This window comes from Canis aureus, chromosome 9 (assembly GCF_053574225.1).
Source record: "Canis aureus isolate CA01 chromosome 9, VMU_Caureus_v.1.0, whole genome shotgun sequence".
Classification (NCBI taxonomy): Eukaryota; Metazoa; Chordata; class Mammalia; order Carnivora; family Canidae; genus Canis; species Canis aureus.
The window spans coordinates 43,078,553-43,090,888 of NC_135619.1; the positions used below are offsets into that span (position 1 = coordinate 43,078,553).

Sequence of the window (12,336 nt, forward strand, 5' to 3'; positions counted from 1 at the left end):
AAGATGTTCCCGAGAGAGCAGTTTTTTGGTCATTGGGTAAATGCAACACATGCTCAGAAGTCATGATTTCTTCAGATTTGAGCTATTCTTTTCATGTCGTATTAATTATATAAGTTATCTGGCATAACTTTTTAATACAGCATCAAAGACATAACTGAAAACCAAATATTAGGAAAGGGATGGACAGCTAGCATGTGGGAACACAAATTCCATTTGCCAAAGAGCATAGTATTAATTTTTTTTAAAGTTTTTTTTTTTCTTTGAGAGAGAGAGAGAGAACACATGTGCATGCACACTCACAAGTAAAGGGCAGGGTGGAGGGAGAGGGAGAATCTTAAGCAGACTCCATGCTCAGTGTGAACCTGAAACATTATATTATTATTATTATTCTTTTAAAGATTTATTTATTTATTCATGAGTGACACAGAGAGAGGCAGAGACATAGGCAGAGGGAGAAGCAGGCTCCATGCAGGAGGCTCGATGTGGGACTTGATTCCGGAACTCCGGGATCACGCCCTGAGCCAAGGGCAGACACTCAACTGCTGAGCCACCCAGGCATCCCATGAGACATATTAGTTTTATATGTACAGCGTAATGATTCAACAATTATATGTTATGTAATGGTTACTACAGTAAATGTGATTATTTTCTTTCACCATACAAATGTATGACAATATTACTGACTGCATTCCCCATCCTGTGACTTATTTATTTTATAACTGAAAATTTGTACCTCTTAATCCCCTTCATCTATTTTGTCTATCCCCCTACCTCTCTGGCAACTACCAGTTTGTTCTGTTTTTATGAGTCTTGTTTCTTTTGTCTGTTTTGTTTTTTAGATTCTGTATATGAGTGAAATCATATGGTACTTGTCTTTTTCCATTTGACTCATTTCACTTAGCATAGTACTCTCCATCCGTTTCATGAATGGCAAGATTTCATTATTTTTTAATGGCTGAGTAATATTCATTATCTTTATCCATTCATCTGTCAGTGGACATTTATGTTACTTCCATATCTTGGCTAATGCTGCAGTAAACATATGGGTGCATGTATCTTTTCAAATTAGAGTGTTTGTTTTTTATGGATAAATACCCAAAAAGTGGAATTGCTGTGTTGTATGGTATTTCTATTTTAATTTTTTGAGAAAACTCCATATTGTTTTTCATAGTGGCTGTACCAATTTACAATTCCACCAACAGGCACAAGGGTTCCCTTTTCTCCATATCCTTGTCAACACCTGTTATTTCTTTCTTTCTTTTTCTTTTTTTTTTTTTTTTTGATACTAGCCATTCTATTCTGACTGGTATAAGGTGGTATCTCAATGTGATTTTGATTTGCATTTCTCTGATGACTAGTGATATTAATGTTTCTGTTGACTGTGTATATATTCTTTGAGGTCTTCTGCCCATTTTTTAATTGGATTTTTTTTTTTTGGTGTTGAGTTGTATGAGTTCTTTATATGTTTTGGTATTAGCCCCTTATTAGATTTTTCATTTGTAAGTATCTTCTCTCATTCTGCTTTTTCATTTTGTTGATAGTTTTTCTTTCTTTCTTTCTTTCTTTCTTTCTTTCTTTCTTTCTTTCTTTCTTTTTCTTTCTTTCTTTTTCTTTTTCTTTTTCTTTTTCTTTTTCTTTTTCTTTTTCTTTTTCTTTTTCTTTTTCTTTTTCTTTTTCTTTTTCTTTTTCTTTTTCTTCTATTTTCCCTCTGTGCAAAAGCTTTTTGGTTTGATGTAATCCCAATTGTTTATTTTTGCTTTTGTTTTACTTGCCTGGGGAGACCTATCCAGAAAAATATCACTAAGATCAATGTCCAAGAGATCATTGCCTATTTTTTTCTTTCTTAAGTTTTATGATTTCAGGTATTACATTGAGATCTTTAATCCATTTTGAGTTTATTTTTTGTGTATGGTGTAAGAAAGTGATGTAGTTTCTTCTTTTTTTTTTTTTGCAAGCCACTGTCTAGTTTTCCCAACACCATTTATTGAAGAGAGGATCTTTTCCCCATTGCCTATCTTGCCTCCTTTGTCATAGATTAATTGACCATTTAAGCATATGTTTATTTCTGGGCTCTCCATTCTGTTCCATTGATGTATCTCTTTTTGGGCCAGTACCATATTGTTTTGATTTGTAAACTGCAGTTTTGTAGGATAGTGTGAAATCTGAATTGTGATACCTCCAGCTTTGTTAAATTGCTCAATTTAAAATTGCTTACACAACTCAGTTTTTAATTTCTTTTTCATTTGACTTTAAGTTAGAACAGGTCACTATTGAAATGGTATGAGATATGATCTCAGTTTTCAAACAGATGCATAAAAAATGCTGATGTTTAAATATAGCTAGAGAAGTCTAACAAATAATTTTTTAAACTATCTCAAAACACTTTTATGTAGATTAATTTAAAACTATAAAATTTAAATGAGACCTCTAGTTTCACAAATACTTTACTTAAGTATGGACCTTAGTTTTTTTTATTTAAACCCTAAGCACCCTAAAATAATGTATTATATTCTGCTCTGGATTTCACTAATAAACATGTTTATAGGTATAATTAGCAAAGTTTAGAACTACCAGTTTCCTTTTTTCTCATGAGCACTACCAAGCCTAGAATATTAGCAAAAAAAAAAACAAAAAAACAAAAAAACAACCAACCAAACAAACAAAAAACTTGTTCAAGATACTATTTTAGAAATGTGACATTTTAAAATAACATATAAGTATTTACTTTTGGATATTTGATATATAGACATATAAAGAGATTGTGACTCTTGTGATTGTAGTTATACAGAAAGTTCACCTCTTTGCTCTAATTTTTTCTCTTGTAAATCTTCTATTCATTGTATTATGCTAATTTCATTCTGATTTCCTAAGAATTTCTAGCCCTTTAGGACAAAGGGAGACACCTATTTGAAGGTAATTCTGCATGAATCTTTTTTTTTTCCTTTTTTCTGCATGAATCTTTTGTGTTTCTGCCCATATTCTGAGCAGAAGCATTGATAGCTTTTGTTTGGGGCTGTCTTTTCAAGGAAATTTGTATAGCAAACAGCCTATGAAGATAGAAACAGTGTTTTCCTAAGGACAGGTTACAGATTTCTGTGCTGTCCAGGATACTCAAGATAATCCCTTTAGGGAAAAGATAGGGCACATTTGCTTGTAAACCAGAGTAGGGTTTCATAAGTAAGCTCAATTTTCTTTTCCTGTAATGCAACCTACTGTGTATGCAGGCATCACTGGCTCACCTTGTGTTGCCTTTTAAGAATTAGAGCTTGGGGAACCAGTGCAAATGATGATACTCTGGCTACTGCTATTATTTTGAGTACTAAACTATTCTTTGTCTCTGACCCAGGAGTGTCATAACTTCTGTTAGGATTATCTTATGCTGACTTGCCAATATCACTAACACAACCTATTGATAAAATAAAGCTGAGTTTATTGCTTATTGCTGTGAAGGAGAATACCACCTTAAAAAAGCCTTGTGGTATCTTAGAAGGGCAAAGCCAAGGTCAAAATTTGAGAATTTGAAGTTTGGTTTGAGTCTTAAGTGGTGGTGATGGGGCTTGCTTAGAATTGAATATTGTAATAGTTTAGAATTGGTGGAAACAGAAAGGCAAGGATTTGAAAATTGTTGATGCTTCCTATTGAAGAGTTGATGGGTCTTTCCTGAAGCTTCTGTAATGAACAATCAAATTTATATTTATGCAAGAATCTCCTGGAATAGTAGAATTATGCTAATGAGGACATTGGAGTAATAAGTCTTGTGTTTTTTTTTTTTTTTTAAGATTTTATTTATTTATTCATGAGAGACAGACAGAGGCAGAGACATAGGCAGAGGGAGAAGCAGGCTCCATGCAGGGAGCCCAATATGGGACTCAATCCAGGGACTACAGGATCACGCTCTGGGCAGAAGGCGGGCGCTCAACTGCTGAGCCACCCAGGTGTCCCCAAATCTTGTTATTATATACCAGAAGATGTGTGTGTAGGTATATTAGCTTCTTAGGGTTGCTATAATAAATCACATACTTCTTGCTTAAAATTATAGGCTCTAGGGAAGAATTCTTTCTTCTCTCTTCTAACTTCTGGTGTTTACAAGCAGTCCTTAGTGTTTTTTGGTTTGTGGCAATATAATTCTAATCTCTACCTCCATCTTCATATGGTGGTCTTCCCTCTGTATCTGTATCCAAGTTTCCCTCTTCTTATAAGGACGCTAGTCACTAGATTAGGGCTCACCTTAATCCACTGTAAACTCATGCTACCTTGATTATATCTGCAAAGACCCTATTTCCAAGTAAGGTCATGTTGACAGTTAATGTATTTTAGGGGGACAGTATTCAACCCAGTGCAAGGATACAAGGAAGTATGTGGTTTCAGTCTTCAGTATCTCAGTTGTGTGTGGCTAGATGATGATGTTTCTCAGTATCCATGACTGTGGCAGGCTGATTGCTTAGCTAGCATGTAGGATAAAATCACAGGCTCTTCAGAGTTCTTGGCAACAGGATGATGTAGTGGAAAGAATACCAGTATAGAAATCAAGTTGCCTTAGATCTAGTTTGTACTCTACTATTAACTAGCTTGAGAAAGTTACTGTCTTCTCAAGGTAGTAGTTTCTCAATAAGTAAAATGGAAGAGGAATGGACCAAATGATCTGTAAGGGCCTTTCTAGGTTTCAGATTCTGAAGTTTGGTAATTGTTGAGTGTCTGCTATATACTATATTGATAGTAGTTTTGTTAGAGTGACAAAAAAATGAAATAGAGAATGCTTTAAGTGCTGGTATGATAGATTCTGACTTGTGAATGTAGTCTTATTTATGTTTTATTTACTTGGGTGAAGATCAGTCATGAAGATGTTAGGTAAACATGGCGTTAGTCTTGATCTCTCTGACTTAACCATATTTTGTTTTTCAATTCGAATAGTATATTTGGAGTGGAGACATTCTTCAGGTTAGTTAATTCACTTGAAGTTAAAAAAATGTGTTGTTGCTGTTCTTTTTCAGCTGAGTTCAGAAAATGAAATAACCTTTTCTGAAGTGAGGATGAGAGAGTAGCTCTCCCTTCATTGCCTACATTTGTCTATAATAATACTCCTTCAGTCAAGGGATCTGAGAAACATTCTTAATAGAGTGATAATAGTCTAGTGAGGCGAAGCATGGTGCTGAGTTCTTCTTCCATTGGATTTTCCTTATATTTTTGAATAGCTCACTGCACTATTGTTTGAATTCTTCCTTTGAATAATATTGAAAATACATAATGATTACTTCATAGACATACTGTGGATACTTAAGAGGAAATTTTTTGGTAATACTTAACTAAAACCACCTGTGGTTCTGTCTACGCTTTTTCAAGATACAAATTAATAATGTCTATGTATTGGTGGTAGGTATAAATGTCAGTTGAACCAACATCTTTGGATTTGCACGAAAGTGACTGAAGTGGAAGAAAATGGATTTTTGGTTTATTCCATACAGTCCAGTTTTAAACCCATCTTATAGGGAAACCCTGGAATGCTTGAACTTAAGGATCTACCGACATATAGCTCGTCAATAACAGACAAGTTTTCCCAGGCCCCTGTTTTCAGGGTGGGTATTTGGGTGATTCAGAGAGGATCACTAGATACTCCAACAAAGGTGATTTCTTTTATTTAAATTTTGGAAGACATATTAGAATATAACATTTGCAGTAACACTGTAGCAATACTTGAAATAAAATACGTTAAAAAATATGTTAAAAAAGAGGTGCCTCAATGGGTCTGTCCATTAGTGCCCTTAGTGTATTTACCTTAGCTATTTTAAAATTCAGTGATAACCTCTGCTGTACCTGAGTCTGGTTTTGAAGCTTGCTTTGTGTCTTCAGATTATAGTTTTTGTTTTTACAGTGTTTTGTAATATTTGGTGTCAGCCAGATATGTTAGGTAAAACAAACTGAAGTTAAATAGGCCTTTAGTGTGAGGTTTTATGTTTATCTGGCCATGAGTTAGGCTGTTTACTATATTCTGAATCAGTGGTGTCAGAAACTAAAATTTTTAGTGTTTTTGTTTTTGTCTGCTCAGTTGTTTCTGGGTTTTGTAGAAAATCCTTTAATAGGATCTGAGGCTTGCAGTTCATTTATTTATAATGATGTAATGTGGTGGTAAGGGATGGTATTAGGTCCCAGTGTTTTAGTGAGCCTGATTTGGTTCTCTGTTACCCCATGTTGAAGGACAGAGGAGTTGGAGTTGGATGTTTCCATTCCCTCAGTTTGGTTAGATTCTGTAAAACTCTGGTTGGTTAGGCTGTATAAAATTCTAGTTTGTTAGGCTTTATTAAATAGTTTTCTTTTCAGGCAGGCCTTGTAAAGAACAGAGAATTCTGGGCATATTTCAAGGTGGTTACTTTTCCCTTGCCCCTTCCAGAAACCAAGTTTTCTCAGATCCTCCCAGTGAGAACCTGATAGGGTTTTTGGATGTAAAAAGTCAGGAAAGCATGGGGACCTCTCAAAGACTGGATTCTCTCTCCATTTTTCGTTCCAAGCTAGTTGACACAGAGCCTCCAGCAAATTGTCTATTACTGTTAAAGTATTCTTATTGATACTGGCTCCAGCTGAGGGCTTATTATGTTTCTGGGCTTCTATATCTCCCACACTGATTTTCTGTCTGCATCTGCCTGTTTGTCTCTCTAGTATTCAGGGTAGCAGTTTGCCCTCAGAGCTCAATTCTCTGATGGCTCTAAGAAGAGGTGTTGATTTTCTTTCTTTCTTTTTTTGTTTTCCATGTTGGTCTATTCCCCTTCCCTTCCCTTCCCTTCCCTTCCCTTCCCTTCCCTTCCCTTCCCTTCCCTTCCGGCTCATTACATGTTGGACATGAATGATGATTACTTTTGACTCTTTTTGGCAATTTTGTAATGGTAAAACTTGGTATGATACCTTCTGTCTGATTTGACAGTATTTTGGAATTTGCTTTCTGGCTTTAGGTTTGCATAGTTTGAGGTAGTGTATTCTAATCTGTAAAAATAAGTAAAGAACTTTTTCAGAGGGAAAATGATTTTAGGGCTGATTCTTGTTATTGGTGAAATGACTCATTCTTAGCCCAGTTACTATTTCTGGACAATGGCAACCTTTGTTTCCTATGTTGATAGTTTCATTTTTATACTCTTAAACATGTAGGGTAATGTCAAGTTTCACTAATTTGTACTTAGGATAACTGATGATTCTGATGATTATTAAAACCTTGTGCTGATGCTTCGGATATATAGAATTAATTGGATGGCTCATTCAGATTGGGTGTCTTAATTTAATTAGTACACTGTTACTAATTATTTTTATGAGCAGAGAATAGAGTAATAATGTTAATCCTTATATTTTATGTGATGTAAAAAAACTTAATGTATGTCATGATTTTAGTGCTTAGGTATCTTGAATTTAGTGCTTCGGTATCTCGGTGGAAGTATGAAAAGAGAAATTGGTGTAATTATATGTAAAGTGTAATTTATTTTCTTTTGAAAAAATGTTACATTAAAAAATCACTATGTTATAGGCAATTCAGGCAACTTTTTTTTTTTTTTTTTTTTGACTGGGAAAATAGTTTTATTTTCTTCAGGGGTGTAGACAGAAGTCTTGTCTCAGAACTTCTGGAACTGCTTCTTTGTGCCAGCAGCTTTTGTGACTTTGAGCATGTTGAAATGCACAGTCTTGCTCCAGGGCCGGCACTCACCCATTGTGACAATGTCGCCAATCTGGACATCCCTGAAGCAAGGAGACAAGTGCACCGACATGTTCTTGTGGCGTTTCTCAAAGCAGTTGTACTTTCGGATGTAGTGGAGGAGTCTTGGCGGATGACAATAGTCCTCTGCATCTTCATTTTGGTCACCACACCAGACAAAATCCGCCCTTGGATGGAGACATTGCCAGTAAAGGGGTATTTCTTGTCAATATAGGTGCCCTCAATGGCCTCCTTGGGCGTCTTGAAGCCCAGACCGATGTTTTTGTAGTACTGCGGGAGCTTCTCCTTGCCAGTTTCTCCAAGCAGGAACCTCTTCTTATTTTGAAAGATGGTTGGCTGCTTTTGGTAGGCACGCTTGGTCTGAATGTCTGCCATCTTCCCGGCCGCCTGGAAAAAGGCCAGGCAGCTGGTTTGTTAAAATAAGAGAATCATCCTTAATCCCACAGTTTAACATGACCATAGTTACCATGTGTGAGTATATGTGCCTTCTAGTTCTTTTTCATAGATAGATTTTTTTTGACATAGTTGTGATCATAATTTCTTTTTAAATTTGTGCTTTATGTAATTAGTAGTCTGTTTTCTGATTCTGTATCATTGTGCTTTTAATAATAATGTTTTTTCATGAGTGCAGTACTGTTAGGTTGGTGAGACTGTTACTCTGTTATCACTGTGATTGATACACTGTGCATTTAGCTTTTCTATTTCTTTTGATTTAGTCTTTCTTTCTTTCTTTCTTTCTTTCTTTCTTTCTTTCTTTCTTTCTTTTTCTTTTCTTTTCTTTTCTTTTCTTTTTTCTTTTCTTCCTTTCCTTTCCTTTCCTTTCCTTTCCTTTCCTTTCCTTTCCTTTCCTTTCCTTTCCTTTCCTTTCCTTTCCTTTCCTTTCCCTTCCTTTCCCTTCCTTTCCCTTCCTTTCCCTTCCTTTCCCTTCCTTCCCTTTCCTTCCCTTTCCTTTCTTTCTTTTCTTCTTTAATTAAGTAGGCTCTGTGCCCAACATGGGGCTTGAACTTACAACCCTGCGATCAAGAGTTGCATGCTCTATTGACTGAGTCAGCCAGGCACTCTTTTATTTAGCTTTATTATGTTTGTGCATTTCCTTACCTGGGTTTTCAGGAGTTTCAGTCTCTTTTTTTTTTTCTCTCTTCTTTTTCTAAGGAGTATTTTATCTTTTCGCCCTCAGTGCTAATTAACTTTTGTTGGATCTTGAAAATGTATTTTTTTTCTTCTATGATTAGAAAACAATGCGGGATCCCTGGGTGGCGCAGCGGTTTGGCGCCTGCCTTTGGCCCAGGGCGCGATCCTGGAGACCCGGGATCGAATCCCACATCAGGCTCCCGGTGCATGGAGCCTGCTTCTCCCTCTGACTATGTCTCTGCCTCTCTCTCTCTCTGTGACTATCATAAATAAAAAAAAAAAAAAAAATTAAAAAAAAAAAAAAGAAAACAATGCTTTAGGACTTATATTGCCACAGTGATTCACATTGTTCTCTTCTGAAAATTGGAATTTGTAACTAGGTGATTAAAATGATCTTCTAGATGTGTTAAACTTGGTATTCTAGACTCTCCTACTTAGATTATAAATTATCTATAGTTAAATAATTTAATATTTTATATTGTACTTACAAATTGAATTTTTCCTTACTGACTTTGTATTTGGGTTTCATTTGATGTCTTTGTCATGATTCCTTATCAGATTTCTCTGCATTCTTCTGACTTTTCCTGTACCCTATTAGTTGTATTTAGGCCTAAATTGGGTCTACCCTTTTGAGTGGAAAATTAGTAGTAGTAGAAACTTCTAGAAACATTTAGTGAGTCTGATGATTCTGAACCACTTCCTTACCCGTAAAAGCTATCAAAGGATTGTTTTAGGACCTTCTATACTGCATGTCTCTTCTTGCTTTCTAAGCTGATGTTTTATAAATTACTTAGCTTTTTTTACTCTTGTCATCTTCAAGGTATTTTACCATTATTAAAAAAAAATCATCTTTCTACTGAGACGTAGATAAACCCAAGGGAAGGAAAAGATCATGCAGAATTGATGGGTTCATTTTATTTGAAAGCAGTAAAATTTCATAATTAGAATTTGTTCTTATTCTTTGCAATTTTTTTTCAAGGAAGATAGGATTTATTTTTTTATTTTTTAAAAAGATTTTATTATTTATTCATGACACACACACACACACACAGGCAGAGGGAGAAACAGGCTCCATGCAGGGAGCTCAACATGGGACTCAATTCTGGAACTCCAGGATCACTCCCTTGGCTGAAGGCAGGCGCTAAACCGCTGAGCCACCCAGGGATTCCAGGAAGATAGGATTTAAAAAATATATATCACTTATGAATATCTGTCTTGGTGTGGGATTTAAAGTGATGTATAGAAGGGTGCTCATCATATTTCTTTCTATCCTTACTCCCTTCTTTTCCCTAGTCTTGCTTTCTTGCCCTTTCTTCAACAAATTTAATGAACAACTACTACGAGTTTGGACACAAAATGATTAAGACTCTGCCTTTAGAAAGCTGACAATTTAGTAGATAAGCTGGAAATGTAAGTCAATAGTTGCAGTATAGGAAGTCCTCTAATTTTCTTTATAATAATATATTTTCCAAAATGTGTTTAAAAATAAATGTCACATGTCAGACAGGTAGGAGGTGTTCGGGTATTTCTATAGGGAGTTATTCCACAGACCCAAAATGTGTCATTATAAAATGCCTAATTCTAGGGGTGCCTGGGTGGCTCAGTTGGTTAAGCATCCAACTCTTGATCTCAGCTCAGACCTTGATTTCAGGGTCATGAGTTTAAGCCCAGTGTGGAGCCTACATAAAATAAAAACAAAACATCTAATTCTGGTTCCTGGGCATGTTGTTTCCCTTGGAACCAGGAATCCTGTTTGGTGCACAACATCAAAAGCGTCTGGGTGAGATTGCTTGCTGTATTTGGGCTGAGAAAGTGGATCTTGGGCCCAACCTCCTTGTAGAGAGGAGTGCAGACTCTGGGATTTGAGCTCTGTTACTGGAATGATAGGTCTGTGAAACTGAGGGGAAAAGGTTCATTCTCATCCTGCTGTGACAATATGATCTGGGTGTTTAAAAAATTTTGCCCACTTATATATTTGATTACTTGAGATATCTTTCTGAAAACCAGCAATACCTGTAGCACTTCTCTGTCCCAAGGGAGAAATCAAGGACTGTTGGAGATAGGCCCAGGGAAGAGTTAGGCCAGACAAGAGGATACCTACTTTACAGGATTTTGGAATGATAGTTTCAGTAACCCCTTCACCCTTACGTGTCCCAGCTTTTATGTATATGTGACCAAAGCTCGCTCTGTAGAAGGACTGAGAAAAATGAGGTAGGAAGTCATCATAGGCCAGCATGATAACAGATGTTTTCTCAACTTCAGGGAGGCCTGTCTTCACACTTCTCCTATTCCTTAGCATTATGAGCTACCAGATCTTCATGCAGTAACTCACAATTGTTTATAAAATGATGTCTCAAAGACTGAATTTGGTGTTCTGAAGGTAGTTTGAGGTTATCCCTCTGTAATGTGTGAAATATGTTGAGTTGTGTGAAATTTAGTCCTACTCTGCTTAGTGTAAGTATAATTGGCTTATCTGTAAAACTTTGTAGTAGCACGCAGAGAGTAATAATAAATTGTGCCTAGAAGGTAATGAAAGGGTTTACAGAGGAAGGAATACTTAAACTCTTTAGTAAATGAGTGGCTTTAAAAGTAGATCTAATAATGGAAGTTTTTCCCTAATAATACTGATACCTTAAAACCTTACTCAAATCTTACAGGTCTGTGGTCTAGAATACATTACTTGGGGTAGAGCTTTCATGAATATCTTTATAACTTAATACTTTATACACAAACTTCAGCAACTTCTAAGCTGCCCTAAGTAAATTTTCATTATGAATTATACATTAGATGATTAAATGTTTTTTTAAGTAGAACAGTTTTATTAATTGAACTTTTGTTATGATTCAGGTACTGTGTTGAATGCCTGAGACAGCCACAACATATGACATGAATTAAAGCCTAAAGGAGATAAAAGTCTAGAGGAAAGATAGAAATCTCTAAAATTGTGACAAATAGGGCTCTTATAAAATGTGCTTTGCAAGAATTAGAGAGTTTGAGAATGGTGCTTCATGAAGATGACAGTTGAATTGATAGCAAACATACTTTTAAAGCTAAGCTTCTAGTACCTCGTCTCTTAAGTTTTCTTTAACTCTAGACTTGATTGGCTAAGTTACAATCTCCCATAGCATTTAATTACCTATGTGTACAAAGAGAATTACTACTTTTAATAAGGATTCTCAGATTTTGCATGGTTCAGGATCAGCAAAGCAAAATTATATTTTCTTTGGTTTATTATATTTACTAAGTAATATTACTGTAAATACTACTATACCACTAATGCTTCTGTAACTACTTCTGTCATTACCATTATTACTGTTATTAGAACAGGTTTCTCCTCCTCCTCCTACTTCTAAGTAATACTTGTTTTTACAAGGAACCACTTTTAAGTTCTTTTTTTTTTTTAAAAAAAATCTTTTTTATTTTAAGTAATCTGTGTGCCCAATGTAGGGCTTGCACTCACAACCCTGAGATCAAGAGTCGAATGCTCTACCATCTGAACCAGCCAGGCGCACCTA

General features: G+C 35.6%; 1 protein-coding gene and 1 pseudogene across 11 annotated transcripts in view; one reads left to right on the forward strand and one right to left on the reverse strand.

Annotated features, from left to right (window-relative positions):
- FUT8 (fucosyltransferase 8) overlaps positions 1-12,336 on the forward strand; it is a 301,575-nt gene that overhangs the window by 53,325 nt on the left and 235,914 nt on the right. The window lies entirely within an intron of this gene.
- On the reverse strand, positions 7,525-8,094 carry LOC144320123 (small ribosomal subunit protein uS17 pseudogene; annotated as a pseudogene).